Raw genomic sequence first — 27,221 nt, 5'->3', positions numbered from 1 at the left:
CAGCATGAGATGACAAGAAAGTTATTTAGAAACCAAATATAATGGCCATTCCACTCCAATGCATTTAATATAAATACAATGCTACTGCAGGTTGATTAAATACCAGCTTAAATAATTACTGAAATGTAATTGTTGTGAGAAATCTTTAAAGTGTGATACAAGAAGTGAAAAAAAATTGTTAAGATGACTTCTGTATACTTTGACTTACAGTAATACACATAGCTAGAACATGCAATTATTAAAATAGTGAACAAGGTAAAATATATACCAGCACAGCAGTGCAGGTAGTTTCTTGACTTTAACAATTGAACCAGGCATTTTCAGACCTGGATGATCAACAACAGGCACCCAAACCTCAATGTCCAGCACCTGAGCAAGAGGTGCAGCTTGCAAGTGTTTTCACAGAAGTTGGGCAAAACAAAACCCACCAAATGTTTCACTCAAAAGCTATGGATATATTTAATAGCTGGATTAGAAATTTTTGATGCAGTCTCCTGCTCCTTTGAGGCCCCGAGACTTAAACCACCTGTAGCACACAGGGTCAGTAACAAAGCTGGAAATTCACTTCTGAAGATGCCCCAGCTGCACTCCTCAGAGCCGCTCTGTCCCACTCACAGCATCTTCCCTTCCAGTGTGCAAGGACAGGTTCACTCAGCACAGGGAGCACTGAGCATCTCTCAATGCCTGAGCAATACAGATCTAACACAGAAAACATTTGTTCCCTTCACAGTAAAAAAAGGCTGAGATAAAATGCCAATTTAAAAGAAAATATGCATCTATCATAGTCATTATGTACACAGGCAGAGCAATCTGGGGATTTTAGTTCTGCTGCCGTATTTCCTGATGATGTTACTTTTGGATTTCACTCCAAAATGTTGAGCAAGGTACCCTTCCTGTCTCCCAATTTCACTTTGATTTTTGTCAAGCATCCAATGGAGAAATGGTAAGGACAGGTTTTAACAATCTGGCTCCTACCAGAGACCCTAGAGAAACTTCTTGTCTGAGTCAGAGCCTGTGATACATTTTCCTTGCCAAAGCTCATCCCACCTGGCAGTGACAGGACCATACAGCCCTGCGGTTCAGTCACACAAGGAGGTATCAAAGCTGTCCCCACATCTCAGAAATCTGTTGCCACACAGAGTTGCTGCTCTTTCCTGGTGTAAATCTGATGAGTGTTACTGTGTGCAACCACTGCTGTGTTGAGTAGCCAACCAGCCACAACAGTAAGCACGAAACACACAGTGGTAAGTATGGAACACACAGGTGTTCACCCAGCTCTGCAAGGGACCCTTTGCCCAGCACAGCCTGCTGGGGTGCATCCCAAGCCCCTGCAAGAGTGTAATGTCCAACAAGGAGCTATGAGCTACCACTCTGCCATTTGGCAAAGGAGAGGCTGCAGTACCACTGAACTGTAACCTTTTGGACAGATCCGTCATAGGGAAGGAGGAGCGGAGGGAAGGATTTTAGCAATGCCACAGACCACATTTGCAGTTCTTGGTAATGCAGTATGACTGGAGCTACTCATACAGCATCCAATGACATGGAACAAAAAGGAGAGCATCGCATAGCCAGGATATAATTGCACATGGGAAAGATAGAGAAGAACAGGGAAAGTGCAGGGCCTCACCTCAAAACCACACATCTTTGCACTCACTCTGGCTTCCAAGAAGTCTTGAAAGCAAGGAAAATGTGGAAATGGAATTACAGTGGATTCTCTCTGTGGTGAGATGAAATACTCAGACTCTCTCACAGTTTGAATACAGTCCAAGGTCTTTATCTTAAGCTTTTGCATATTTTATGTCAGGAAGAAGGAAAAACATAAAATGCAACACCCCACCCCCAGAAAGAAAACCCGACCTTAAAGGAGTATATAAATCCTGTCAGGCTTGGATGTGCTCTGCTGATTAATTTTCTGCCCCACCCTTGTCACAGGTGGGCCATCTACACTCAAAGCCAAATGTGAACAAAATCAAATGAGGTGTCCCCAGCCAAACTGAAATAGGAACCAGTTATTAAAAAAAAAATCTTTTTTCTTTTTTTTTTTTTTTGCAAAAAGGGGATGGTGGAGGCAAGGCTGCCCTCAGGCATCTTTAACTTATGCTTTGACAGGTTACGGGGGATTTTGCCAGAGTAATTATTTTTCTATTCAACAATAATGAGAAATTACCATGGCAACCTCCCTTTCACGTAGTGCACTCACATGCTCAAACATTGAAATAATGGCCTAAACATAACAAAAAAAAAATTAATTCTTTAAAAATATTTTGTATTAAAATAATCTTAAGGAATAGGTCAGAGGAGAGAAGAGGGCAGACACAGCCAGCAAGTTGGGTCAAAAGTGAAGATGCCATGCTGCTGTTGCCAGCTACCCAAGCAGCAAAACGTCTTCTTCCATAACTGTCATTGTTCCCTCTGATCCCCTCCACCCCTGGTATTACTTGCAATTTGAAGCATGGCTCAACTCTGAATAGGGTCTCCAAGTAAATGGAATCCTACGGTTTCAATATGTTTTCCTGACTCTGATTTCTTTGGCAAAGGTAATCAGATTTTAAGTACAATGATGTTCTTTTTCCCCCTCCATCTAAAAGTCCCGTATGTTCACTGTGTGATCTGAGAGTCAAGCTGGGTTCTTCTTTACACCTTGTACACTTATATGATTAGAAGTCTGCAAGCTAAATGAGGCTTTTCTACTTGCCTGTGATAGACCTTGCAACTGGAATATGAGGCCAACTGAGACTATGGCATTTTCTCCAAATTCCTGTATTTTTGTTTAACGACTTGGAAGGCAGAATGGACTGATCTAAGAAGTCAGTACATTAAATCACACATAAAATAATGCAGATACCTTGCAGGACAGAACTGGAATTCAAAATGATTTTGATAGATTGGAGAAATGATCTGAAACAAAGATGAAATTCAATAAAGTGAAGTGACAAAAGCACAAAAACAAAATGGGGAATAACTGTAGAAAATGGTCCATCAAGCAAATATGTCAGCAATCAATTGCTCTTGGAAATAAGAGAAATGTCTTAGGTACAATACTCTTCCACTCCAGCAAACACATCTCTGGAAAGACTTCAACTGGAATAGTCTGTCCATTTCTGGAGTACTGTGGCCAAGTCTGGGCCACCCACTTTTAAAGGATTTAGCTGAGAACCACAGGAATCAATGAGTTTAAAGACACATGCAAACAAAGCAAGCAAGCCCAAAAGACTCAAAGGAAGAAAGGCAGAACGATCTATCTGTGTTTTGTATAAGACAGAAGAAGCTCACAGGGAGCATGATGACAGTGCTCAAGTACATGAAAAGATTGCTATAAAGAGGAGTGAACACTTGTCCTTGGTAGCTAACAAGGATAGAAGAAGTAATAATTGGTTCAGTTTGCTGCCATTACAGGTTAAGTGGTTTATTGCCCTGTTACAGATTTGTAGGCTAGTGTTTTGCAGAGGGGAAAGAGCTGCAGAACACGACTGCTGTGTTCCCAAGAAGAGTGGATATAGAGATCCTGCTGCCCATGATCCTCCAGCAGAGCCACTCCTCTACAGCAGCTGCACAGATCCTGCCCAGTGAGAAACTGATTTTTGGTTTCACCCTCACATTGCTTTTGGCTGCACATGTGTAACAGGTGTAAATAGTATATTAAAACAGAGTTATAGAAACCAATAAATATGATTGTGAATACACACAGGAAACACATCTGTTCTGAGGTCAGACTTTTTTCTTTAATAATCACTTTTTTGGGAAAAATGAATTTTAAACATCTATCTTGGCATTGGACAAGGCAAAAATAAAAAGAGAGAGTGTGCTTGGGAGCTTACATTTTTCTTCTGGCATCTGCAACCCTTCCCTATTGACACTTACTATTTTCAGAACTCTATACATCTACACTCCTGTTGGCAACATATATGTGTCTCATATTCTTTTAAGTTAATGTTGCACAAGGAACTGCTGTCTCCCTAAGGAAAGAATGGCATTCCTTCCCTCCTCCTGTTCCCAGCAAATTAAACTACACTTTAATGCAGTTCAAGATAAGATTTTGCCATTAAATACACTTGTAAAAACACCACAGCCATTAAAAATGACAAAACTCACAAGTACCAAAGTCTGACGTTAAAGTTTATACTGAAAGCACACAGACAGACCATGAAAAATAAAATGTCCAATTACAAGAATCCAGTAATTTTAGTTTTAAATTAGACCCATCTTGTCTCTACGTAACATATTTAAGATTCTGATACAAATTTCACATGAGTAACAAATTAATAGGGATCTATAGATCTTAATTTTTTACATTTGGAAATTTGAGTCCTCATCTGTAGATCTGGCCCTGGAAAACACAATGGTTTTATAACCTAGTTTTTAGCTATTTGTATACATTCAGTATGGTCTACAGATATTATGAGTCCTAGACTGTTTTTTCCTGGAAAGAGTAAGAACAGAGTGAAAGAGTGGAATGCTCTATATGTATGTAGGTGGGAAACCTGTATAGCCAAATGGCTCTCTGTTATAGGAGAAGATGCACATCTATTTCCAGTAGCTTTGCTAGGAGGATGTGGTACCATATAGTTAGTAAAAGTACCTGAAAAAGAGAACCAATCTGGTTACTCAGGGCTGGTTTTTAAGAACCACTTCCATTGATTTTCCATTTGTTATTCTATCTCATTTATTTTATCTCAAACATAAAGCACATTTTACACAGAATTAAATATACCTTTAACCTTGCAGCTAGTGGTATCTTACAGAATCTCCATCTCCCCTTCCCTGCCAGGAATTCCCGACTCTATTCCTTCCATTTTTTATTTCACTCATATTCATCGTTTTAATGGTATTGTTTTCTTTTATTTCACTTACTAGTGTGGCTGGATTCCATCTCTCAAACAATGTGTAGTAAAACTGGCTGAAAGATTTTAAGACTTGGCTTTGGTCATAAGTAGTTTTCTGTTCCATTATACACTTGCAAATTCTTGCCAAAACTCTGCTCTGCTCAATGGCCAAAACATATCAGTCTCTTCAGCTCACTTAATAATTAATTAAATTATTGTTTACATTCCACTTAGGAACTCATCTTCAATTGTACAGTAAAGAAACAACACCAAGTTTCTGTTTTATTTTAAAGGCAGAATATAATCATGCAATAGATCCCCTCAGCAATACCTCCTCAGAGAGACTGACTGGGGGGCAAAATGGGGGCAACATCTCTATTTCCCATGTAAATCTGGAGTAGATTAAAAACTCCAGTGGAATTCCAGGGAAAAGCTCATAAAAGGGTGTTTCTCTTACACATTCACTGGAAATGCCTAATATATCAAGGATCCTATTTTTATTGCCTATAAATCATTACACTATCAGGCAACAGAAAATCAAACATTAATTATTTGATTTCAGATACAAATGGGAGTAACAACAAAAAAAAATAGAAGAAAAGGAGAGAGGCTTTGCGAAATACACAAATTGATTTATGTCATTTTCTTGTCATACTCTGAACCCAGGCATATGAGAATCAGCATCACTACAGCAAAACACTGCGCTGTAATGACTCTGGCCATACGACTCAGCTTTGCAGATATTCTGCTTTGAGATAATGTCACTTACATCTCACAAATAGCAAGTCCATGCTGAGAAATTTTACCAGGGGTTCAGATTAACTGAAACACCCTGACCCTGAAATGAGGACAACAAACATTCTTCTTGTATTCGGAAGGATGGCTGACCTCTTCCACTAACATATGCCCAAATTAGATACCTTGTGTTAGAGAGTAGTTGTGGGAATACTCACTAGGCTGGCAAATAGTGAGACCAGTCTATACACAGCTATAAACGAGCAGTTATTCCACTGCATCTAAGGCACCCAATTTTTCCATCTACACAGAGGCTACATATATAACAATTTGGATATCCTTTTAAAATCGTAGTCCTTAAAATTACAGAGATTTCTAACTGAAGTTGTCAGGAAAGAATAAGACAGAGACATACCTGGTGCAGTCTAATAACAGAATCAGAGAAGAATGCCTGGTCTAAAACCTATTATTTGTCAGTCTTTAAATTTTACCAAAGCTTGTGGACAAAAGAGAAATGAATATCTACTCTGTGCATGTTTGACTATTCACCTAAAGCAGACAGGAGATTGCAGTTTAATACTCCTCTGTAAGCAGTACAGAGCAGAAGGAGTTAACTTATGAAATGTGTCATTTCACTGGCTTCTTTAATTTGAATTCATTATTTCCATTCCTGGAACTTGTGCACAAGAATGAGTAGGAGAAAAAAAGGGGAAAAAAAGAGCAACGAAGCTGGGCTCAAGACACATTCCACTGCCAATTCCTTACTGCCACCATGGCATCATGCTTGAGATTTCACAGCAATATCATCATTGACCAGCAGAAGATGCTCTTTTGTCCTCTTTAAATATATGGGATAAGATTGCACTTGGTCTCTAAGGATAAGACCTATATTCTGGCTGTGTGAACAAAAAGACTGGGCATTAACACCTAAATTGTGCAGTTTTTAACAGAAATATGCACTTCCACCCACAGCAGAGTATCTGTTCGTACTTGCTATATATACAGTGCATACTAAATCCATATTCAAAATTGTTTTAAATTTGAGTCCTTTTTCAATAGGCACAAAGATGTCTCTAGCTGACTGGAAACAGTAATAGATTTTCTTAGTAGTATTCTCAATCCATGATCATTGCAGACAAATCACAGACCTGAGTTTTGTGTTTATCAAAAATGAACCACAGTTACATTTCTCTATTCTGCCACAGAATACCCCACAGCCTCTGCCTTTGAGAATAGTTTATAGAGATGGAATATTAAGTGTGTCTATTATCTACTGTACTACTGTCAGCCATACAAATGTTCTTATTTTATTCTGACATTTTGACCTGGTTTCTTTTTTACCTTGTTTACTTCCATCTATATGAGTAAATGGAAGCTACTATGCCATCTATCCGAATGAAAAGGCAATAACTAGTATTGCCATGAGTGAATATAGAGCATCAAATATTATGTGTCACTAGGGCACAGAAAAAAAAGCTCATATTCCCAGCAATATTAGTAAATGAGTCTCTCTAGGTCTGTCTACCCAACTGCACCAACTCCCAAGGCTCTAAAATTTAGTGAACACAAATCCCTTTATCATTTATTACAGTGAAAATAAAATTATTACTGACAGCATTAAAATCCTACATTGGAGCATGATGAAGACAGTCCTTGACACCTCCATTCCACACTGGACTCTCCTCACCTCTTTGATCACTGAAGCCTCACAAAAGCACCATGTGTATTAGAGACAAATACACAGCTGGGACCTTCAGAGGTCCCTGATTCTGAAAAACTACAATCTAAACTATGATCTAACAGACTATACTTTGAGAGTTTAAAAATGGCTCTTCAGCTGAGTTAAAAAACGTATTCTGCTATGTGTTGTGCCTTATTCTCGTCTGAGTCTAGTGATCCAGGTAGGAAAGAGAAACACAGGTAAGACAAACTATCCTTCCACTTGCATTCCAAATTCTTGCAGAAGTATCAAACAGTGAAAGAGCTAAGTAATGCAGCTACAAAGAGCTGATTTTATCATAAAAAAAGATTATATGGGTTGAAAAGACATATGGGTGAGGAGATATATATCTCTATATACACAAAGAAAGCCTGAGAAGGATTATTTACAAGGGCATGTAGGGATAGAACAAGGGGGAATGGCTCTAAACTGAAAGACAGCAGGTTTAGATTAGCTATTAGGAAGAAATTCTTCACTGTGAGGGTGATGAGGCACTGGCACAGGTTGCTCAGAGAAGCTGTGGCTGCCCTGTTCCTGAAGTGTTCAAGGCCAGGCTGGATGGAGATCTGAACAATGTGGTCTGGTACAGGGAGCCCTGCCCATGGCAGGGGGTTTGGAAACAGATGATCTTTAAGGTCCTTTCCAGCCCAGACCATTAGACACAACTCTAGCACAACTCTACCCAGCAGGCCTTGGTGAAAACTCCTGCTAAGACTCAGAAGGAGAATTTTAAAATTAAGGATATGCTTAAATGCTTTGCTGAGCTGGGATCCACCTAAGCTTTTGCCAGCCTGCAAGTCTAATTAACTCAAGATTATGACTACCTATTAAGCTTTGCAAACCAGGTAAGAACATATAAAAATAATGGACAGCTCTGTCTAACCAAAGAGCTGTTATTTCTTGGGAAGGTACAGGAAGTGGAAAAGATCAAGTACATTGTATGTCCCATCTCCTATGGAGAACAGGATATCTCATGCACAAAAGTTTAATTTAGCAACAACGAGTCAGAAAAAAACAATAAAGAGAGAAGTATTGAAGAAACCACTCCCTTTTGTTAAAATTTACATCATATCTACACTTTAAATTATATATTGTTTAAATTATATACTGCTGCATTTAAGTGTTTAATAATGTAACTGTGGTTTTTGTTGTCCAGGTATCACCCAAAGAAATTGTAACAGCACTATATAATTCCAGACAGTACAGAGAAGTAAACATTATGGCACCTTACAGAAATTTTGGCAAGAAGCAATGGTAAAGCACAAATATGAGTTCTTTGTTATGTACTGGTAATAAAAACACCCCTTTGTATTCTTGCTATATAAACAGTGCATATTCGTTAAGCAAAAAAACCACTGGCAATTTACAATTTCATAAAAGAGATATAGTCACCTTCAAATTATGTCACTTAAAAGTTCATTCACATTTTTTATTCAGCTCATGTCAGAAGCCCCACTCTTGTGATGATTTTAAAGCTTTACTTCTTTAGCATAGCAAAACTACACGCCAAGTTAATTCCTGTATGCATTCTGTACTCATTAGGACTAGTAATCACAGTTGTTTTTGTCAGCTGGCGATGTCACTCTATCCACAATATTATCTGTGTTAAATGTGTTTCAGAATCTAAATTCTACTTAAGAGAGAGATAAGAAAAAAGGTAGTATTGAGGTATTAAGTTATTAAGTCTATATTTTAGACTCTACTTACTTGTTCCACTTTTCAACACTACAGCATAGTAAGTATCATCTGCTTTGGTCATTTGAACCACTAATCAGCTGCAGTTGTCAGATGCTCAGGTCTTTGAAAATAATACAGCTACATTTATTGCTTGTAATTTTTAATATACAAACACATGTGCATTCAAACTTAATCAAACATTAAGGCAGAGATTTTCAAAGCTAATTAAAAGACTTATGCATTCATTTTCCATTAAATTAAGTGGAAATCAGATGTTGGAATATTCTATACAAGGCTCCAAATCCCAGCATGGAAATGGAACTTGTTACATTTGCTGAATCAAAGCTGGAGGGTGACAACAGGGCTGGGATTCATTTCACCCCAAGACAGTTGTCTAAATTCATGTGAGATAAAAAGCCTCCTGGAGATATTTGTCTCTTCACTGTCTGTAGAGGGAGCCTAGAGAATGGTTCAGTCTAGCCATGTAACTTTTATAGGGATAAAGGCAGGTGAGATAAATCCTATTCTATATACCTACCAAGAATTTAAAAGTCAGGAAGAAAACTAGTTGAGGCTTTGAGAGCTTAGTGAAGGACAAAAATACGTGAAAAGCTGGGTGAAACAACTGTGTCTACTTTGTCTAGATTTTTACAGACTTGGCAGGAAAACCTATAAATGATGTTCAAGTTTTTTACTTGCAATGCTCAAAGATCTCCAGGCTGCCAGGTTCCTGCTGTTTCATATAAAAAGCTCCAAGTGGCAGACAGAAGTTGGAGAACTGGTTAAAGATTTCTGCCAGTATGAAATGCTTCAAATGAAGAAGATGTGATTATTTTCCTGGCTTCCTAACTTTACTCCCCAGCTAGCCACGGTTGGAAATAAAGGCCCTCAAACCCTGTATTTTATCTCATACTGTATTTGGATACAAAATTCCTGTACAAAATACAATTAAACTAGAGACAGAATTGCTGCTATATATCTTCCTGCATCCTTGGTTATCTGAAATACAAGGAAATCCTAGGTCAAGACAACACATACCAAATACTAACATTTCTCATGCGTTATCCTGTGACTGTCAGATCGCTTAGTTGCTCCTCAGTTGCTTCTCAGTTGCTCAGTTTTTCTGTGGTGGAGCATTACCCTTCTCAAGCACGTAACACCCACTACTGGGTATATGTACAGCCAAGGCTGATTAATGAAGGAACAGTAATCAGTTCAGGTTGCTTTGAGAAAATCAGGGTGGGTTGGGCTCCAGACACTTGCACATTCTCAGTAAACACAACCGTTTGCAAGTTTTGATGGTGAGAAGCACAGAGCAGTGCATTTTTTAAACTGACATTTGCATTTACAAATTAAAATTCTGATTCAAATGGAGATGTCTGAATCACCTGCTTGCCATGAAAAAAAAATCTACTTAGAAGCAAAACTTTTACTGTTATTGCTGCTATAATATTGTAGAACAGTGTAACAGATCACTGACAAGGCTGTTACGGTTGCTAAATCAAAGGATATACTGTACTGAAAGGCACTGAAAGAAATACAGAGAGAATGAAGCACTGAGGTTGTGATAACAGAGTGGGTTTGTGTGTTTGTTTTAATTATTAACTTTAAATTTTCACTTCAAAAGAAATGGGAGAATTTATGCATGCCAAGAAGTGTTCCCTTTCAAAAGTCGGTCTTCACTGAGCAAAGTAAGTAAAGCTTTTTTCTAAATGGCATCTCTTATCTTGTCAACCTCATTTAAAATAAAAAGGCATCAATAGTAATAATAAGAATGCAGCTTGGTGAACAATTCCTTCACAGAAGCCAGCTATTACATACTGTAACGAATTAAAAACTCTAAAAGTCTATGCAGGTCCCCAGAGAAATGCTATTTAATAAAGCAAACACTGATATTGAATGTGACAGAATTCCATTTGCTTCAGAATCCTATCCAACTGAGTTTGGCTGCAGCTGAAGCAATTAGAGAAAGCTGTGATTTAATCATTATGCTAAAACCCTAGACAAACAAAGCTCTCACCTACCAAGTGGCCACTTAGCTATATCACTACCACTAGAATGTATAAAAATCCTTGTAGGATTTCATTTGCTGTCAGTCAACTAGTAGCAACATGAGCAATTATTTACTAAAAATGTCTATTTACTAGCTACCCTACTGCTTAAACATGAAAAATGTATAAATCTAAATTTACACAAAGTAAGCAAAGCCAAGTGTAACTACATATGTCAGGGAAATCACCCATAAGGTCATCCTTGTAGCTGAGACCTGATATGATCCAGTTGAAAGATCATAACAGGTAATACTTTTTTTTTTTTTTTAATATGTACTTATGTTGTATATGATAATCCACTGGGGCCTCACCTCTGGGTCCATAAACATCTAATGAAATTTTAAACATCTTTTCATTACAGCAGTAACCTCCTATGAACTACAACCAATCACTTCAGACTCTGTGGGCCTGTTAAATCAGTAAAACTGATTCACTTAAGATTTCTTAGTTTTCCATAGGTGATAGTAGACCTTTCCTATTTTCTAATGCAGTCAAAATTTCTCTGTGTAAAGTTGCAGGACACAAAGAAGTAGAAAAAAGTGACAATTTGGAAAACTTACTTACAGAAAATTTGTGAATTTGCTTCAAAACTCTGGACTTTCTTGGTGGGTGCCTGCCAGCCAACAAGCTAAATTGTGAAAAAATGACTAATGGTCTTTCTGACTTTTAATTTTCACTTAAGTCAGAGAGCCAAGTGACTGACACCTTGGACTGCTAATGTAGATTTTACCCTCACTGCCTGCTAGGTGAAGGCATCTCCTGACAAAGACCAAGCAAAGCCTTTGAAAAAGCAGTTTCCTTCCTCCCCAGTTTCTTTAGGAATAGGATCTAGAGATATGGTGCATACCTATAGCCTAAAAAAAACCTACCAGTGTTGATACAAAATTTTTAAAACCACAAAGAATATGAAATCTGTGAGAAAGCTGAGACACACAGAAAACTATTTTAAGAAAGCAAACAGTTTTGCATAACATGGATAAGTATTCACAAAGTTGTTGCAGAGGAGACTGAAATAACTTAAAGAGCTCACAGAAATGCACGTATAAAGCAGCTCAGACCTATTTTCAAGGATCTAAATCCTCATATCTTAACAATAAATTATACTGTTGGCATGGCATTGTTTGTCTGTTTTGTTACAGTTGTGCATTCTAACTAAAATATACAATGATCATGTTGAGAACCCTTAATTTTTTTAATTACAGTGTGTTCCTCAAGAGTGCCATAAACCCAGCACATCTACAGTTTCAGGGCTTTTCTAAAAGATTTGTGTTCAGAGTACTAAAAAGCCTGAGAAGGCAGCAATAGCTTTGACAAAGCCAAGAAACTACACAGTCCCATTTCTGGGAATGTGTTAACTGCCAGAGAAGCTGTCATCTGAAAGTGAGACAGAAAATCAGAAAAGATTCAGTGCTAATGTCTTCTTAGACTAGGGGAACCTTATGTCAAGCTCAACCCAGAATATATGGATCCACATCATGCAGCTTGTTTTCTACTAGTGCAATGACAACCACTGTGAGATGTTATCATATTTCTTTGCACTATGTTTTGTCAGAACCTACAAAATTGGTTGTAGCTGGATCACACTCTAGGTCCTCAAAGAAATATTATATTGAAATATCATGGATGCTCTTTGGAAGGTGCTGGTTTCAGGCACTGGCTGTTCTTAGGATTTTCCTTCTCTAAATGAGTTCTTACACAATCACTTGACTTTTACACCTGATTTCTGTTTGGTACACTGAAGGATCACCTCTCTGCTCTAGAGCAAAATGGCTTCTTTTTGTTTTTCCCTCTTGCTTTCTTAGTTCTATTTTCTGATTCATAAAGTTTTTTCTCGAACCAGATGCAGTGATCCAGACATGCACATTTTTTTGTTGATACTCTCAGCTTCAGTAGTAGTGTCTCCTGGATTAGGTCATCTGCTTCTTAAAATCATATATCGACTTATCCCTGGTCTGAGGCATTCTAGAATTATTCTGAACTTTTTACAACCTCCACAGGTGAGGTTTGAAAGCTGCAAGAAACCCATCAGAAACTGCCAGGTCAGCACAGAGCCCACCACGTATCTCATGGCATACCAGCAAGGACAAAGGAGGGTACTGAGCATCAAATATGCTTTGTATTCAGCAAGCAGTTCCTGTGAATGGGCTTGTTCAGAAAGGCTCAACATCTGGCAGGGGTCAGGTCTGGACTGAGTCCCTTCCAACTTGGTTCAACCCTCTCCAGTACAGCTGACAATCACAGGCCTTCATGTCCTAAAGTCTCAATGGACTTTCAGAACAAGTACAGAATCAAAGCAGCTTCCCTGTCTCTCCCTGCAAATACTCATGCACCTTGATCTGAAGGGACCACAGGCAGGATTACACTGTCAATATTCTCCTCATTCCTCTGCCAATATTTCAAGCACTCATTAGAATCAGTCAAGGAGGTGACATCAAACTGCCCAGGGCACATGGCCAAGAAACTGCAGAGATACTGAACATTTTCAGCTGTATTATGTAGTATGCAGATGAACAATCCTATGGGTTGTAAGCTGGTATCTATCTATCTATCTATCTATCTATCTATCTATCTATCTATCTCAGCTGAATCCAGTGGTCAAGATGGGATATGAAAACAGAAGTGCACTCTATGTTGTACATGATGAGTCCTAGGGAAATAATCTATCAGACCATCAGTGGTAGTGCCTTGCAAACATAAAAGGAGACACAGTGTGCCACAGTGTTCCTACAAGAATAAGCACAGCATTCAGGAATAATAAATGTCCCCTTAAGAAATTTAAGGTGAAAAGGTGATACTGTATGATGTAACCATTGCTCTAAGAATTTATGTTTCCTACTTGAAAAGACCTTTTTGCACTCCTAGAAAATGTCTACTTTCCAGGTATACTTCATAGATGTAATCAACTAATCCTTTTGTATTTCCAAGGTGTCCTTTTGGATCTTAAGAGAGAGAAACTTTAAAGTAACTTAAACCCATGGTAAAATAAAGAGAAACAAATTACAGTTTTTCCACTTTGACTAATACTATTGTAAATAGCTCTAAGGAAACTACTATGCATCATGTTCCGTTATTAAAAAAAAAATCCCATCTAGATAATGATCAAAATAATACTGGGTACCTTCCTGATCTACAAGGTCTACCCGAGGTGAGGTGCAGCAGTGTCTGTTCTGCATGGTGCACTACTGGAGCACACAGATAGAACTCTAGGTCAACATTTGAAATTGCTGGTCTTTAGTATCTGGTTTCTTGATACAAGCTTAGAATAACTCAGTCCTCTATTCTTCTGCTGTAGACTTTGCACTCTGTAACTTGTCCTATCAAAAACTAACTTGAAATCAAAGCTCTCAGGTCCTATAGATAGATAATAAAGTGTGATTTTTTTGAAGAACAGGAGTCTACCTTGATGGTAGCCATGGCTGCAGAGAAAAGCTAGAGTGTCATGCATTTAAACACGAGCAACATAAAAAAGGGAATCCCAAACTCTTTTCTTCTTCAGTAGGCTGACACTTCCACCAATGGCATGATCCTTCAGAGCCTGGCTCTGTTTTGGGTAGAAGCACAGTGTGATTTACCTATTTTGTGTATGCTCATTCTCATGGCCATCAATATCAAATAACTGGAAGCTCACCTGGAAGCAGGGTGTTAAACAGAGTATAAATTTCTCATGTGGAGAAGAAACCATGATCATCATTGATATTCTCTTATTTTATTCAGCCTCTTTGATATAAGTGTTGGTATCAAAATGAAGTGACCTGAACATATTACTGATGATGCAAGTTTCACTATTCCCCGTTGCATATAACCTAAAAATTACAATTCATTAATATCCAAACAGATCTTCTTTGGGGAGACCTGACCAGAATCCAACACTAGAGTCACAAGCACCTGAGTACTGCCTATGTGTTTTTAAAAGGCCCAGAAGCAGCATGTATTGTACATTATTTCCATTGCCTTCACCTGCAAAAGGGTATCTCTTCTTCAGTAAGTGAATAACTAGATAGAAATTTAATTGTTTTTTCTCCAGTTCTCAAAGAAACTGTACTTTGCACCAATATAAAAAAAAAAAATCAGCTTATTTTATCTAATTCATGACATACTAACCACTGGTAGGAAGAGAAAGATGGCAGTTCCCATTTCCTTCATGCTTTGATAGAGAGTCAACAGAGAAGTAATCCAAACTGACAGGTTTTTATGACTGACCTCCTGATACCTACTGGTGCATAAACATGTAGTTGTTAGAACTTATCACTAGGGCCAGGGTTATCCCCTCTTGACTAGGAGTCTGCCAAGTCGTAAATAAATAAGCTAAAAATAGAGTTCCAAGATAATGTGTCCTATTTAGTGGATTCTGCCCCTAAAATATCATGTCCCAGAAAATCTCCAAACAGGAAAGGTGAGATTTCACCATTCCTTGTCTTTAGTTCCCAGATGTTCCACAAAGCTTGGTAGGTAGGAAGACCATCAAAATGTCTCTCTATTGCTGTAGTGTCCCTGTGGGGTCCACACTGGGACTAGTGCTGTCTAATATCTTCATCAGGGACACAGGCAGGAGGATAAAGTGCACCCAGAGCAAGTTTGCAGACAACTTAGAGCTGAGTGGTGCAGTTGACACACCTGAGGGATGAGATGGAATTCAGAGGGACCTGGACAACTCAAGAAGTGTGCCATGGGAATCTCATGAAGTTCAACAAGGCCAAATGCAAGGTCCTGCACTTGATCCAAAGCTCACAATATATGGATTTTGGAGGGCAAAGGAGGAGGAAGGAATGGTTAAATTACAACAGGCTTGAGACTAATCTCATGGGCTGAATGCTAAGGAGCAGTCAGAGACCCTAAAGTCCAGTTCAAAAGCACCAAGACTGCTTTGCAACATCACCCAGTAAGTTGAGGCAATCACAGAATTTACTTCTAAAGTGGCAATGCAAGTACAAATTAAAATATTAGCAGGGGTGAAGAGGCATCCCTTCTTACCTTTCCAAGAAAAAATTAAGAGGGAAAATGGAGCTCATTTCTGTGCTTGTTTTTTGAAAAGAAAATTTTAGGTTCCTACTCTCAGGAATTGAGGTAGGCAGCTGTGTCTGGGTGAATCCCGGTTCAGGTATGATTCTGAGCTTCCACAAAAAACCAGAAAATAATCCCCCTTTATAAAGACCACCCCATCAAGAGTTTAGTGCTCAGTTTAGCAAATGGCTAGTTTGAAACTCTACTCCAAGGTGCATGGCTTTCACACCACACTTTACATGGAACCAGCCTGCGGTTGCATTTCTTTCTAGAAGCCAGGCACCTAGCTGTGAGATTACTAAATCTTACTTTTTCCAAACTTAACTGGTTTTAGCTAACATCTAGGCCTCTCTGCATGTGAGAAATAATCACCAAAATAAGCAAGAACTTTAAGTTTTTAGTTTATGAGAGACAAATACTCCAAATGTACTACACACTCATTCCTAAGGGAGATCTGTGGCTCATCTGAGGACAACTGCACTGAAGAAAACCTCACTGACTTTGGAGAATCCCTTCACTTTCTGTGACAGAATCTGTGTGACAGGAATCAGAATTTGGCACTTAGGGCAAATTTGGAACTGACATGGCTCAGAAACGCTTGACAGGTGCTGCCTGTGAGAGAGTCTTCCTATTAGTTCCTTCCAGGGGGAGGACAAGAAAACCTCTCTGATGGCTTAGCTCTAGAAGTCTCCTTGCCAGGTACCTGCCATATGCCTAAAGGCATTAGAGAAACATGGTTACATTTATTATCATGAGACTAGCTGGCTTTGTTAGAATATCTGAAACAAACCCCACATTTTTTAATGGCCTGATTTGTTTTTGCAGAAAGTTGAATCTTGGTATATGAGCTGTCATATCAGATTCTATTTTATTCTTTTATGTTTACAAAGTATTGCATAAACAGGAACAGCTGGTGTTGATTTATAAACACCAGAGTTGTCTTGAGAGTTTAGGTATTATTTTGCCAACATTTAAACCTAATCATTTGCAAGCAATTGTTCTGTACCATAGTGGACAGTGGTTCTTCTCTGCCTAAAGACAAAGATATTTTCTAATAATACTAATAATGTAATTCTGAATTACACTTAGAAGACAGATCTTATGTGCATCTGTCTATTTACATACCTGTGCATGTGTCTTGGTTCATCGATAATTTCTTAGAGAATGCCATAACATTCACTGCTCCAACTTTTTGTAAAATTACTGCAGCCTGTTATAAATAGCCAGGTAAAGGCCTTGGCCTCTATGACAACCTGCACATTATTTGCACATATGAGTACCTTGAAGTAAGATGTGGAAATGCAACCAATTGTTGAACTTCATGTTTAACCACCTTAACCAGGGGACATTTTCCTCCATTTCGTTCATAGTACAGCTGCCAAGCTCTGAAATAAATATTCTCCTCACAACAGTCTCTGCCCTTACATTATCCTGATTTGCTCCCATTACAGAAGCATGCCGCACACTGAAGAAAGTAGGAATCACATGATCTAATACTGTAAGATTCAGGTAATTGAAGAATTTATTATAGGCTAAAAGATGCCCAATGAAGTTTCATAGGTAAATTGAATTCCTGCATCTCCAAGTGGCGGCATTGACATTTTTTTTTGTGAAACTCGGACAGTTTTTATCTTATTCTAAGTTTTAATAAAGTAAAACATAAGACTTGGTTAACAAATCATTAAAAGATAGCAAACAAAGAGTAGAAATAACTGGAGAGCTTTCACAATGGAGGAAAGCTACCAGCCCAACTCCCAAGGACCTGAGATGTTAGGTGGAGTCTTGTAGGACTTTGAAAGAAGATGGATAACAACATGAAAAATTTCAGCAGGCATGGAGAGTCACTCTGGCTAGCTGATCTGAATGCAAAGAGTTGTGGGAAGCTTAAATACTAAACAACAATAAAACAGCAGAGGGTATTGATGAATGCAAAGTAATGCATATGAGGGAAAACAATCCTAATTAGATCTAAACCACAATGGACCCCAGCTATTATCACTCGGCACAAAAATCTCCGAACCATTATGGATAATTCCATGGAAATGCTGGTTTAATGATATGTAGTAATAAAAAAGGCCAACCGCAAGCTTTTAAATTGGGAAAAAAGGTAACTGGGGATGGGTACAACAGAGGTTTTCAAGTCATAAAAGTTCTGGACTTTCTTTTCTGTGATTAGGGAATGATTATTCAGTCTAAAAATCATCGTTGTGATAAATAAATTACAAAAAAAATCTGAGTAAACTTAATAAAATTAGCTCACAGTTTTAAACCCAGTAAGAGGAAATAATTTTTCATACAATGCCCAAGCTGTAGAACTCATTGCTGCCGGGCTTCAAGTCACAAGCATAAACAAATTTTAAAACATATTAGGTGTATTAGCAGAGGCAGAATACATTGGCAATTCCTGAACGCAGTGCTCCAGGCACAACCTCCCATTTGGGATGAGCTGACATATCAGTAAAAAATGTTTGGTCATTTCCCAGTTTTGCTCACTTACCCTTTCCCAATCCATCTGCTGCTGGTGGCAGCATAGTTGACATCTGACCCCTCTCCCCCACAAATCTTCCCTTCTGCAAAGACTGATTCCAAGGCCTGATCTTCCGTGTAGTAAATACTAAATCCTGTAACCCCCTTTGGCTTCCAGTTGCATACCAGTGTCTCATCCTCGATTAACTGTTTCTCTGCTCATATCCCTTTCCCCCTTGCTTTCCACCAATATTTCCAGAGATAGAATGATTTCTTTTCTCAGTTGATTCCACACTCCCACCTGCCTTCATTACACTTTCTCAAAGATTTTTAACTTCACCCAATGTGATGCCTTTCATAACAATTTTATAAGACAAAGAGCACCCTGCCAAATTTCAAACCCTTATTTCCAAACAATAGGATGGGCAGCAGAGGGAGGGAGGGAGGGGAAGCTACAGCAATTCAGAGCAAGGTTTGCCAGAACTTTTCAGTGTGGTCAAAAAAAATATATTCCCCTTGCCTAATGCCTGGAAATGTTTGAGTAATTTTTTCTGAAATTTTTCTGAAAGAGATTCAAGTTAGAAGAAAACTTAGAAGAAAACAGTGTGGAAAGCTTCACCTCCAAAGAGATGCCAAACAGTTAAAGCCCAGCAAAGGTATCCGCAACTGCAAACTGGAAGCTTTCATGGAGAACATTAGACAACCTTAGTAAAACCTTATCTATTACAGCACCAAAGAGAACAAAATGTAGTACAAAACATACAATTACTGATGCCTTTGATATAATGAAAGCATAGATTTCAGTGATGGGTGTTGGTAATAATTTCATTGGATATTATTTTAAGAGTGCATTATTTTATTTTGCAAGATGTCATCAAATTTAAAAAAATCCTTTTTTTCATGGGCCAGGAGGACTTTTAAAACTAGAAGTAATGATAGCACCAGCCCTGGCAATGATTGCAACAAATAATGCCCTGCAATTTTCTTTGTTTACAAGTATCCACAATTTTTTTAATGACTGTATTATGACTGATTTTCAAAAATGGGAGACTATTAAAAATGTGCCCTATTAACTGAAGAAAAGCCAGTTTTAAATGCAGATAAATAAAGGGATTCACAGCTAAGACTGAGGCTGGAGGCAGAAATTTACCCCACTGAGCACAGTGAAGCCCAATTCACCTTCTTGGCAATGGCCAGCAAGCACCAGCTCTCAGTCTCTGGTGCCACCACGTCACTTGGAGATGGCACTGTGCAGGCAGAGCAGGGCACACAACACTGAGGCCCTCGGGTTCAGCAGCTACTCTAAACCAGGCAGGACATGAGACCAGGTCTGAGGGGAATCAGCTGCAAGGATTTGTGCAAAGTCCTTCCCTTTTCTCTGGACTGTCATATGTGACTGTCACGAGATGCTATATAGATACAACCAAAAAAATAAAAGATAGATTTGCATATGTGACTTTCGAGTTTCCTAGCTTCTTCATGCTTTTTTTAAAAAATAGTGATCAGTTAAAACTGACCTTTTTTATTAATTATATCTAAGGTAGTAATTACACTCCCCAACCATCTAATAATGGCCAAGCTCTTAGTTCCCTGAAGAGTGATTAAAAGTGTCTTGTTTATGGCTCTGTAGACCAGAACTTTAGTTTTCATTAATCAAGAAGACTTGACTGAGCTCACCTGTTTGTCTTCTGAATGCAAACAAAAACAGTTTCCAGATGAGAGAAAGGCTACCACCCGTTTACAACATCTGACCATTAACAAATCTACTGTATTCAATCCAGAATTCTTGCAGGTCATCTTCACATAGGGGCTGTGATCTATCTCCTGTATTTATGAAACAGGAACCCTTTCAGAACTTTTCTGTCACTAGCCTAAAGGTAAAGGCAAGCTATGTACCATGTGCATCTTCTCCCAATAAAAGGTTACAATGGAAAGTCTACAATAAACTTCACTGAATTTACAAAGATAAAATATTTTTTAAGTCTTCATGGGTTCACTCCAACTGGACTAATACAGGGCTGATTTGGGCTATCATAAGAGAATGCAGTGGAGAACAGCTCTGTGACTTGCATTTGAAACATAAGAAGTTATTCTGCAGGCTGAATAAATGACACTGGAAAACAGGTGACAAAAATATTTCTCAGAGAAAACCCCAACTCCTGCCCCACTGTTTACAGTCCTGTCTTCCCTATGAACCAGAAAATATACTAGCATTTAAAAATAACCTTGCACTGTGAATTTGCTATCAAGTAGCTTTAGTTTTTTTCAGATGAAAAGAATTTTAAGCTCAAACACAACAGCCATTCTCAGCTGGCTTTGATTCCTTTCACTAGAAAAAATTCCGACTCTCAGATTGACGAGAGAGAATTCAGGTAGTCTGCTCAAAGAAAGAGTCTGCTGGACAGGTAATCACAAATTTTATTTCTTTTTTTGTTGCTTTTTTTCGTTCCCCTTTCGAGACAGATCAAATTTCACACAGAGAATCACGGAGAAACAATAAACAGGGAAGCCTAGAATAGCATTTTTGCAGAAACAAGTTTCAGGATAGAATAACGCTTTAATTTTTTCCAGGCTTCCCACAGTATTGCTGGCAAGCCTTGAAAGCTGTAGAAGAGCAAGCAAACGGATTCCAAATCTCTACCATAGGCCAGATTGTATTCAGCCCTGCATGGGACTGCAAGAAGCGAGCCCAAGGGGAAAGAAAACAAAGAACCTCCTCCTGTGCTGAGGCATAAAACAGCAGGGAAACATGAGCACTGTCTCATGCAAAGATGAATCATGACATCAGTTTCTCCCAAAAAGGGCTGGGAAGAGTTCAGGAGTGACTGGCAGTTGTCCCTCCTTGGCAGTGGCCATCAGAGCTGTTCAAACATGAGAAAACATCTTTGCAAAGGACTGCTGCATTTCACCTGCCAAATTTCCTTACAACTCCTGGGAGGACCTCAGCCAAAATGCACACTGAGACATCTTTAAAAGCAAGCCCTTCCTCTTTTAAGCTGTTGCCAGCACAGGCCCCAGTATCAGACTACAGAAGGGATATCTGAATCCCAGGAAATAAGAAATTCCCAGGAACAAACACAGAATATATGGACTCACTACAGAGACTGGGTTTCTAAGAGATTTTTGGGGTGGCTTTTTGGGTTTTGTGGTTTTTGTGGTTTTTGTTTGTTTGCTTTGTTGTTGTTTTGGTGTTTTGTTTTGGGAGGATTTTTTTGTTTTGTTTTTTGGTTTGGGGTGTTTTTTGGGTTTTGGGTTTTTTTTGGAAGTATTTTGCATCTGTGATCCCAGAAGCTGGGTAAATATTATTTCTAGGAGAGAAAAAAAAAAAAAAAAAAAAGCTTTGAGTGTTTTAGAAGACTACCATCATATACTTGGAAAGAGGTAAAGTATTCCATCATTCCCACCTTGAAAGGCATAAAATGAAGAATGGGTGCTTTGGTTTTGTCACACAACAAAAAAGTGAAACCAAATGTCAAAAGTGAAAAGTGAAACCAAATCGCACTTGTTGCTTCCCCACCTAGAAGACTGGTATGGTTTTACACCTTATCTTTAATTCAGGTAAAGATCTATGCAGCATTGTCAGGACTTCTGAATTCAGTGTCTCTACTAGTGGATTTACAAACTAACTAAAGCAATTGATACAGTCTTTCCACTATATAACCCTTCCACTATATAACCTGAAATATAACCTCTTTTTGACAAAAAAAAAGGTTATATGCTGCTACTTATTTAGCACACGTGCTTTATCACTGTTCAGGTAAAACAACTAAACAATTAAAGCAAAGAAAGTGGGTCAGATTGGAGGGTGGGAATAAAAACATCTTCCTGACCACCAAACAAATCCTTGCCTGTAAAATCCTCTCTCTTGCTTCTTCCCATTTGTTTCTTTGTTCATTCAAACTTCGAACTTTGCTCCTAACCCAACCTGTCAACTACAGAGGATAATTGACAGGATAGGATAATAAGGAAGAACCATTTCCTGAAGAGACCTCATGGTCATGCAGCAATAATGTTGGGTTTATTTTGCACAGATTTCTGTCACTGCACCTCCTCTGCAGGAAAATCTGATGAAGATGGGTGTAATCAGAAGACCTACAAAATTTCTCCCTGCTTTTGAAAACAGCAAACCATGATCCATGTAATAAGTTATCAATCCACTCATATGAAAACGGTTTCCTTTTTAATTATATGAGCACAAGACTCCTTTATTTTTAGCAGTATTAAAAATTAATATTTTTACTAGAGTGCTTTTAAGTTATAGGACTCTTTCTTTTAAAAATAAACACACTGGAAATTAGTTCATCAGTGTTAAATGAAGATATGCACAAAATTATTCAAACAGTACCAATAATCCTTTTCCAATCATCAACTAAAATTTGCAATTCACTCTCTTAAATTATATTATTATTTAAAACTGCTAAAACATCAAAACACCATGGTAAAATATTTTTATCCTGTACAACTTAGCTCACAAGCGTTTGAGTCTTGTTGATATAATGGGACTTTAAAAAGTTCTTCACATGCAGCAACGCAGGTGCATAGGGTACATGGTAGCCTGTAACAAAAATACCACCAAGCAATCTTCCCCTCTCAGCTGCATATCTGGAATTTCATTTATATATACCAGCTGTGGATGCAGCAGCATGATCATTTGTTATAGCCAAAGAAATCCCAAAATTCTTATATGATAAAAAAAACATGTCCCTAAAATTTTAAAGGATGCATTGATGCATCCTTCACAAACAGTCAAACAAGTATTCTTGGTGGCACAGAACTGTTGACAATTTTTAGCTTATGTCTTTCAGTGAATCCTCTTTCCCTTTCTTTCTTTTTTTTCCCTTACACTGGCCTAAACTCCTCTTTTTCCCTTACACTGGCCCCTGGCATGCTTTATATGAGGATATTTAATAGACCCCATCAGCTCATAGTACACAAGGCTCAGAATTGGTTGCCTTCACTGAATAGGCTGGGAAAGCTGCCTCAACAAATCTGTTCATGCTTAAGGTCTGGTCGCTGCCAAGTGACGTGCTCAAGACAGCTGCCTTTCCATCCTCTGCTGTTAGTTTAACTGCACATTCACAGCAGAAAGGACAAAAGATATGCTCTACAGCTATGCCAAAATGACAAGCAAGACTGCTCTTAGGCCCAAAAGTCAACCTTGCTGGTGCAGAGCTGGTGTCTAATTTTCTCTGGCTCAAGAGATTTGAAATGAAAAAATAACCAGTCCTGAGTTTCATCAGTCTTCTGGAGTGTTAGAGACTTGAGAAAGCTCAGATCTTCTTTCTATTAGTCATAATAAATACATTTAAGCAATAAATACATGTGAGCAGAGAAAAAAAAAAGACGTAAAATAATAATAGATGCAAGGTTGACAGTGAGGCAAAATTGATGAAATTGCTGGAGGATTCTGTCCTTACATAAAGACCCAGTCATGCTGCCAAGGTCAGCTGGAGCTTGGGTTATCTGTTGCCTGAGGCTACTCTACCTTGTTTTTCATTCAGGGATCATTGTTCTTCAGTTGTTTACGTGGATTTTATTCCACCCTTTTCTTCATACTGTCTTCCCTTTTCAGCTTGCAGTCCCTGCGGCACACACCAGAAGCCCATTCTGGTTGTGCACTGAGAAATCCAGACTACTCTAATGGGAAAGAGCAGCATTAAGTGAGAACAGTTTTCCTCTTTAAAGGAGAGAAAGAGACAGAAAGAAGGAATTCAACAAATCCTTTGTGAAAAGTGAAAATTTCAATAATTACTTTTAAGGATGGCTCATGTATCTAACTGGTGAGGGCATACCATCTAAATATCTTTATCACCATAAACAAGGTAGTTAAACAAAAGAAAGTTACTCCTGTATTTTAATGCCATTTAATACATTACATTTATCTGTACTTCAGAGATTCATCAGAGGAAACATGAGAAAGGAGAAATGATGGAAGGGAGGAAAAAAATTGAGAGAAAGAGAGGCAGATAACAAGGTGTACAATATATCACACACATAGCAGAATAATTGAGATTTTAGAGTGGAAGTTTTAAGTAAGATTTTTACTGCGAAATGTTGTATGGACTTGGGCAGGGAACGACCAAGAGCCCCAAATCTCCCATTGTGAGCATTACACTTATCTTCTGCATCACTTAAAACCATTGCAACGCAAGCCAAAGCTTTCTTATTCCTTCATTTAGGGTCAGTATGTGTAGAAAACTTCACAGGAAACACATGCAATACATTGAGCTTTCACAGGAAAATTATACCAAGGGGCAGAACCAAACCCTGCCATTAGCAGTGCCAGTTCCCACTGACTGAAGAGGGAGTTGGATTTGCTTCTATCCAAGCTGACTTTGGCACAGATAGCCCCAAAAAGCCATGTATTAGGCTTCCTTATTCTTTCCTCTCTGTGTAAATTGAGATTAAGTTGCTGCGTGACTTACATGCAAGATACAGAAATAATTAAATATTTTGCCTACTTTGGAATTCAAACTGTTAATTTGTTGTGCAAGAAAGGGGCAAAAGGGTTAAATCTAAAAAGAATAACTATTAGTGTCATTAATGTAGCCATTATTCTCTGTTTAAGTTTCTGAGTTTCTAAGTTTTATGTATTTTAGGGACTTCTTTTTTTACATAGGTTCCAAAAGTTTTTACATTCTCAAGGTGAATTAGAACTTGCTGATGAAATAAGTAATGTATAAAACTACAGGATAAAACTACTGCACACGTTTGGAGGGCAGTATGCATAGAAAGTATTGCTGTAAAAATCCAAATAATCTGTTACTTAGACATGAAAGATAACCACCACTGGAACCCTAACTAGCCTAGATTTTCAAAAGATTGCTTGATACTTGAAATCAGATAGAATCAGCTCAAAGTTCCTCAGAAACTTAATAAGAACCAACTAAAAAAATTGTCTACTCTGCCTAAATTGTATACTTCTCTTTATAAATATGTGTTAAACTTATTTTTATAATGCAATAAAGTTTGTACAGCAGATTAAGTAAACAGCATAGCCTTTGGTGATGGCTTTTGTGTCGTAGAAAACAATTCAGTGAAACAGAAACATCTGGCTATTTTTTATCAGCAGAAAAAACTTCTTTTTCTTTGAGAAAAAAAAAGCACCTGACATGTTCTGTGTGCACACAGAAAGTTCATTCACTTTCACAAAAAAATAGAAGTTTCAGTAAAAGATTTGAAAAGCACTTTCCAAACAGTGAACCTTACCAGAAATGGTTTTATGTCCCTTGTATGGGATTTAAAAAATTCTTTGTGTGAACAGCATTAATCAAGGTCACTATTTGATTCAAGATCTGTCCCTACACAATGTCAGTTGTACAGCTTTGGGAAAAGATCTTTAAACCTCTGTAGAAAAGACTACATGGAAATAGCTGATAAACTGGTATTGATTTTCACATATCGCCCTTGTCAAAAGGATTTATTGATGTGTCAATGCATGTTGTGGCAAGGATCATAGCAGGATAGCTTTAAAGGATTTATGGTGAATCTACAGGCTTTAATACACTCTGTGGTAAATAACTAACAAGTACTGTGTATATTGATTCTTGTCGTGTGGTCAATGGAATCTTTAGCCCACTAATTGTTCCTATTGACAAAAGGTTCATGATCTAAACGAGCAGCAGAACATCATTCCTAACCAACACTGCTCCAAAGACACTTTTCTGCACCATTCACCCCCAACAGGAACAATGCTTAAACACAGACGGATTTATTAAGACTCTGCCTTACTAACTTAGTTGGAGCCTGGTTAGTGTTTAGATCCCTGTTCTCCGCCCTGTAGAGGTTCCATGCACCTTTAAGTATCTGTAACTCAATTTTAAAGTTGCAGGACAGTTAACTGTGGTTACAACTTTCATCTGAATTATTCCTCTTTAGGACTTCTAAGTGGGCATCTTACTCTAAATTCAGACACTTACCTGAACCATTAGTGGTTTATTATTTCTAACATTTAAAAAATTCAGTATTTAAATATATGTGGGTACATAGATCAGACTACGGTTTGATGTCTGCAAGAATTTTGTGAGAAAAGTATTATTTTTGTGTTTGTATAGATGTGTGCTTATTCTTGGCAGCTCAACGTCTCAGCCGTGACTTTTAATTTTATTATCTACAAACAAAGAAACAAACAATTAAATAGTTGTAAAAAGATTTATCAAATTTACTGCTAGTGTAAAATCAATACCCAGAACTAATATAGCTGGTAAAATAATTATTTGTTAAACAGTAAGTAAAATTTCCATTCGGACTTACGCCAAACTAGGTAAATAGACCATGTGTATTCAGAACATTATCCATTCATTCCATTAGCCTTGTGTCTTACACTGAGTAATAAATACAGTTTACAATGGTTTTGAATGTCTATCAAATCAGCCTGTCTCTCAGGATCTTAGACACATGGAAAAAAAAGAATACACTCATGAAAACCCCAACACTCCAAGACAAACCAAACAAAAAAATCAGGTAAGCACTGAAGCTTGTGTTCTAAAGACCCAAAAACTGGTTTGTACCCCTCTTTCTTCTCAACCACTTGACAAAATTATAACATGAAGTTTATCAAAGTTGGATTAATTTGTGCTAAAGACAGAAAAATAAATTAAAAATTGAAGATCCCTAAGAGCAAAACCAGGGTTTTTTCTTCTGCAAACAAATCTGTAGGATTCAAGCTATGGATGGGATTTCAAACTTAAGTTTAAATACTGACAAATCATACTGAAATTTAACATTACCTTTTTTGTTTGGCTCTTT

General features: G+C 38.0%; 1 protein-coding gene across 10 annotated transcripts in view; it reads right to left on the bottom strand.

Annotated features, from left to right (window-relative positions):
• Nucleotides 1–27,221, bottom strand: part of LDB2 (LIM domain binding 2) — a 214,913-nt gene that overhangs the window by 141,856 nt on the left and 45,836 nt on the right. The gene's annotated exons all lie outside the window — the stretch shown is intronic.

This window comes from Lichenostomus cassidix, chromosome 4 (genome assembly GCF_008360975.1).
Source record: "Lichenostomus cassidix isolate B80296 chromosome 4, HeHo_3.0, whole genome shotgun sequence".
Classification (NCBI taxonomy): domain Eukaryota; kingdom Metazoa; phylum Chordata; class Aves; order Passeriformes; family Meliphagidae; genus Lichenostomus; species Lichenostomus cassidix.
The sequence above is the reverse complement of the archived record's forward strand: the minus strand, read 5'-3'. Positions and strand labels throughout refer to the sequence as shown.